This window comes from Oncorhynchus kisutch, linkage group LG30 (assembly GCF_002021735.2).
Source record: "Oncorhynchus kisutch isolate 150728-3 linkage group LG30, Okis_V2, whole genome shotgun sequence".
NCBI lineage: Eukaryota > Metazoa > Chordata > Actinopteri > Salmoniformes > Salmonidae > Oncorhynchus > Oncorhynchus kisutch.
In genome coordinates this window covers 46,871,020-46,876,471 of record NC_034203.2, presented here as the reverse complement: position 1 = coordinate 46,876,471, position 5,452 = coordinate 46,871,020, and the positions used below count along the sequence as shown (strand labels likewise).

At 45.9% G+C, this 5,452-nt stretch overlaps 1 protein-coding gene across 3 annotated transcripts in view; it reads left to right on the top strand.

Annotated features, from left to right (window-relative positions):
- The window catches only part of LOC109881557 (ankyrin repeat domain-containing protein 12), a 64,616-nt gene extending 60,884 nt beyond the window's left edge, over positions 1–3,732 (top strand). For all 3 annotated transcript variants that reach the window (XM_031810178.1, XM_031810176.1, XM_031810177.1), the window contains one exon: positions 1–3,732. This exon is cut by the window's left edge and continues 1,419 nt beyond it. The gene's annotated coding sequence lies outside the window, so the exon portion shown is untranslated.
- The last annotated feature ends 1,720 nt before the right edge of the window (positions 3,733–5,452 follow it).

Sequence of the window (5,452 nt, the reverse complement as noted above, 5' to 3'; positions counted from 1 at the left end):
CCCTATGGAGTCGACCATCTCTCTGCACCTCCTGATGTTCCCTATGGAGTCGACCATCTCTCTACACCTCCTGATGTTCCCTATGGAGTCGACCATCTCTCTGCCCCTCCTGATGTTCCCTATGGAGTCGACCATCTCTCTGCCCCTCCTGATGTTCCCTATGGAGTCGACCATCTCTCTGCCCCTCCTGATGTTCCCTATGGAGTCGACCATCTCTCTGCCCCTCCTGATGTTCCCTATGGAGTCGACCATCTCTCTGCCCCTCCTGATGTTCCCTATGGAGTCGACCATCTCTCTACACCTCCTGATGTTCCCTATGGAGTCGACCATCTCTCTGCCCCTCCTGATGTTCCCTATGGAGTCGACCATCTCTCTGCCCCTCCTGATGTTCCCTATGGAGTCGACCATCTCTCTGCCCCTCCTGATGTTCCCTATGGAGTCGACCATCTCTCTGCCCCTCCTGATGTTCCCTATGGAGTCGACCATCTCTCTGCCCCTCCTGATGTTCCCTATGGAGTCGACCATCTCTCTACACCTCCTGATGTTCCCTATGGAGTCGACCATCTCTCTGCCCCTCCTGATGTTCCCTATGGAGTCGACCATCTCTCTGCCCCATGCACCTCCCTCGTCGAGCAGGGTTACAAAACAACAGGAGAAGGAGAAGAAGAAAAAAACATTTAAATTCAGATTTTGTTTCTAAGTGTTTATTACATCGTACACAGACTTTGCTTTTTTAACTTATTTTCTACAGACAGATTGTGCATTTGTAAATAACCCATGTAATGATGGTTTGAAACTTGTACAGAAAAAATAACTAATAAATATTTTGATTGTAAAACTCTTTTTTTTCTTTTTAGAAGTCTTCAGTCTGTTTTAATGGACCAAAGTTTATTTTTTAATTTTTATTGAGTCCGTGTGCTCTTTCTCTCTGTCAAGGTCCTTGTTGTTGTTACTGTTGTTGAAATCAATGTTGTTGGCGTAACTCTTTGAGAATGTCGGGGTCAGATTCTGTTGTTCCTTTTGGTTCTGGTTTTTTTTTTTTTGGATCCACGCACCACATCAACGTCTCATTTCTTTGACTGGTGATTCGGATGCTGTTGACGTTTGTAGCTCTTATTTCCTGATCCCAGAAGAAGCTCTACCGTGGACTGTTGTGATGGAGGTTTAACTGAAGTCACTCGGCTCTTTCCCTTTTGTTTTGTTCTGTCCTTTCACAAAGTTTGTGTCTGAAATGGGACCCTATTCCCTATATATTGCGCTACTTTTGACCCCAAACGGGACCTTATTCCCTATATAGTGCACTACTTTAGACCAGGGCCCTATGCAGGCTCTTGTCAAAAAGTATTGCAGACCTGCCAACCTGCGTGCAGTTTGCGTAACATAGTCAAAGTACTCTGCTATGAAAAACAACCTTAAAATACATATGAACAGGCTTCTAGTTTGTAGAATGAGTGTTTGTTTTTTTTAGGTAGTTTGCTCCTTCGCTAAGGGGTCACTACGGCGACGGTCGTTGGCTCCTTCGCTGAGGGGTCACTACGGCGACGGTCGTTGGCTCCTTCGCTGAGGGGTCACTACGGCGACGGTCGTTGGCTCCTTCGCTGAGGGTTCACTACGGAGACGGTCGTTGGCTCCTTGGCTGAGGGGTCACTACGGCGACGGTCGTTGGCTCCTTCGCTGAGGGGTCACTACGGAGACGGTCGTTGGCTCCTTCGCTGAGGGGTCACTACGGAGACGGTCGTTGGCTCCTTCGCTGAGGGGTCACTACGGCGACGGTCGTTGGCTCCTTCGCTGAGGGGTCACTACGGCGACGGTCGTTGGCTCCTTCGCTGAGGGGTCACTACGGCGACGGTCGTTGGCTCCTTCGCTGAGGGGTCACTACGGCGACGGTCGTTGGCTCCTTCGCTGAGGGGTCACTACGGCGACGGTCGTTGGCTCCTTCGCTGAGGGGTCACTACGGCGACGGTCGTTGGCTCCTTCGCTGAGGGGTCACTACGGCGACGGTCGTTGGCTCCTTCGCTGAGGGGTCACTACGGCGACGGTCGTTGGCTCCTTCGCTAAGGGGTCATTACGGCGAATGTAGTTAGCTACAGCGTTTAGTCAACTAAGCGAGAACACGTTCTTGGCTGCACATTTTGATTTCCGTCGTGGTAGTAGGTCGGGAGCATTAACGAGAAAAAAGAAACGAGTTGCTGAAGTTCAGCGTCGCCGTGGAAACAGACTGTTAAACATTAGCAGGCTTTATATTAACCGCCGTGTGGATGGAAACAGACAATGGCAGAGAGCTGCTGTTTCCCGCTGATACCTTCCTATGAAGGAAGGTATGTCAGACTGTTAAACATTAGCAGGCTTTATATTAACGACTACATTGCATCCAGTAATTTCATTATTCTGAATTTTCTCCACAAACAACAAAATGAAGAAGCCAGTTTATATTTGACTGACTATGGACATAAAGACAGTTATTTGTTAGAATAGTGATTACTGGGGTGGCACAGTGTAAATGCTCTAAGGCTGTGCCACCAGAGATTCTGGGTTCAAATCCAGACTGTCGCTGCCGGCTGTGACCAGGAGACCCATGGGGCGGCGCACAATTGGCCCAGCGTCCTTAGGGGAGGGGTTTGGCCGGGCAGGGATGATCCTTGTCCCATCGCGCTCTAGAGACTCCTCTGTCAGACCGGGCGCAGTGCACGTTGACACGGTCGCCAGGTTTACGGTGTTTCCTCCGGTTTGGCTTCCGGGTTAAGTGGGCATTATGTCAAGAAGCGGTGTGGCTTGGTTGGTTTGTGTTTCGGAGGATGCGCGGCTCTCGACCTTCGCCTCTCCCGAGTCCGTACGGGAGTTGCAGGGACAAGACTATAACTACCAATTGGATACCATGAAATTGGGGAAAAGAAGAAAATTTGATTTACAAATAAAAGAATAGTCATTACCCCCTAAATTGAACCAGAAAAATGTGTTACTGAGACCACCACAATTTAATTTAAGAGCAAACACAACACTTCTTGTTTGATTATAATTTAAGACTAGGTTTCAGGAGATGAATTACAGGTTTTTCAAAAATGCTCCAATTTCCCCCCACCACCACCACCACCCCAACCTTAGTCCTACATCAGTCCCACCTTGTCAGAAAGCCCTGATTTGTACATTTTTAAGTGGCTTTCTAGTTAGCTAGTGAAAAAAACAGCTAATTACCAAGTACCCATAGCTGGCTATAGCCTACAGTTCCTCTTGAGGCATTCAACATCATTATTAGGCTCAAATCGGATTTGTTAGGCCTATGATTTGAGCAGTCTGGGTGCCGTTGGGGTCTAGAGTGTCGCCACAGCGCTGAAGTGGTACTCTTTTTTTTTTTTTAAATATTAAAATATTCAGATATATTAGTGAACTATGCGGGCCCTGGTCTAAACTATATAGGGACTAGGGTACTGTTTTGGACACATCACTGTACAGTTCCTCAACCTCCTGTGTGTTGTTCTTTTTAGGTGGTATCTCGCACACATTAAAAGAATAACCATTTTGTTGTGGCAAAATTCTTCTATAGAAATAGGAGATGGAAAAAAAAAAAAGCGAAACTTTTACAGTTTCGATGTGAGATCACAACAAAAAAACTATTTTTTCAACATATTGCCTTTTGAACGATCGTTCTAAAAAAACGTCTATTTTAATATTTTACTTGTTACATGACCTGTACATATTTGTAATATAATTGAATAAATTTTATTGGTTGTGAATTAAAATAATGTCTTGCTGTTCTTTTTATTTTTATGTGTCATCTCAACCTTTTTCTAATGTCGTATTGCCAAACCGTTGCTATATAGCGTTTTATTCATTGCTACACTTTGCCAATTATGCACTTTAATCTACAAATAACTTATACCACCCAGGCAGTTTACCCTTCAATGGATTCTTCCAGGTTAATTCTGAAATCCGTCTGTATAACACGAGACATTGTGAAAACCTTCACACTGCTGCACCTCACATGGTCAATTCTCTATCAGGTACCATTCTTATCTTCTTATTGCCAAAACCTCATGATCCCTCTAACTTCAAGCAAAGACTGGGGGTCAGCTTGATGAACCAAACTACTCAGTAATCTCCTCCATGAAGACTGGGGGTCAGTCTGATGAACCATGAAGGCTGGAGGTCAGCCGGATGAACCAAACTACTCAGTAATCTCCTCCATGAAGACTGGGGGTCAGCCTGATGAACCATGAAGACTGGGGGTCAGCCTGATGAACCAAACTACTCAGTAATCTCCTCCATGAAGACTGGGGGTCAGTCTGATGAACCATGAAGACTGGGGGTCAGCCTGATGAACCAAACTACTCAGTAATCTCCTCCATGAAGACTGGGGGTCAGCCTGATGAACCATGAAGACTGGGGGTCAGCCTGATGAACCAAACTACTCAGTAATCTCCTCCATGAAGACTGGGGGTCAGTCTGATGAACCATGAAGACTGGGGGTCAGCCTGATGAACCAAACTACTCAGTAATCTCCTCCATGAAGACTGGGGGTCAGTCTGATGAACCATGAAGACTGGGGGTCAGCCTGATGAACCAAACTACTCAGTAATCTCCTCCATGAAGACTGGGGGTCAGTCTGATGAACCATGAAGACTGGGGGTCAGCCTGATGAACCAAACTACTCAGTAATCTCCTCCATGAAGACTGGGGGTCAGCCTGATGAACCATGAAGACTGGAGGTCAGCCGGATGAACCAAACTACTCAGTAATCTCCTCCATGAAGACTGGGGGTCAGCCTGATGAACCATGAAGACTGGAGGTCAGCCGGATGAACCAAACTACCCAATATTCCCCTCCATATAGCCTGATTCACACACACACACATAATCAAACATGTTTTTTTCTTGTATACTAAGTAATGTACAATTTTATAATGAATATAATTTGTTTAACTGATTGAACAAACCTTTATTTTAAATTTTTTTGTACTTCTATATGTGGCGTAATTGTCATATCAACCCTTTAGGTCTTCCAACCTGCACACTGTTTTACGACATATCTGTGCTGTTTTGTCTTTCGCGAATAAATAAACCCTCAAATCTCCGAGCAATAAACGCTAGTGGGCGTGGCGTTTGGCCGCAGCGATGTTGATGAGTGGGCGTGGCGTTTGGCCGCAGCGATGTTGATGAGTGGTCCGGCTGGTGTTTTATGTGTTCAGGGAAGGGGTGTTTATTATTTTGAGCTAAATCTCTGCCGGTGGCAGAACTGTGTCTTTCCAGTAGGTGGCGAAATACACAAATCATTCCACTAATGACGTCCCAAAATCTAGCTACTGTTCAAATCAAGTTGTATTTGTTACACGAGCCTGAAAACAACAGGTGTAGTAGACCTCACAGTGAAATGCTGAATACAACAGGTGTAGTAGACCTCACAGTGAAATGCTGACTACAACAGGTGTAGTAGACCTTACAGTGAAATGCTGAATACA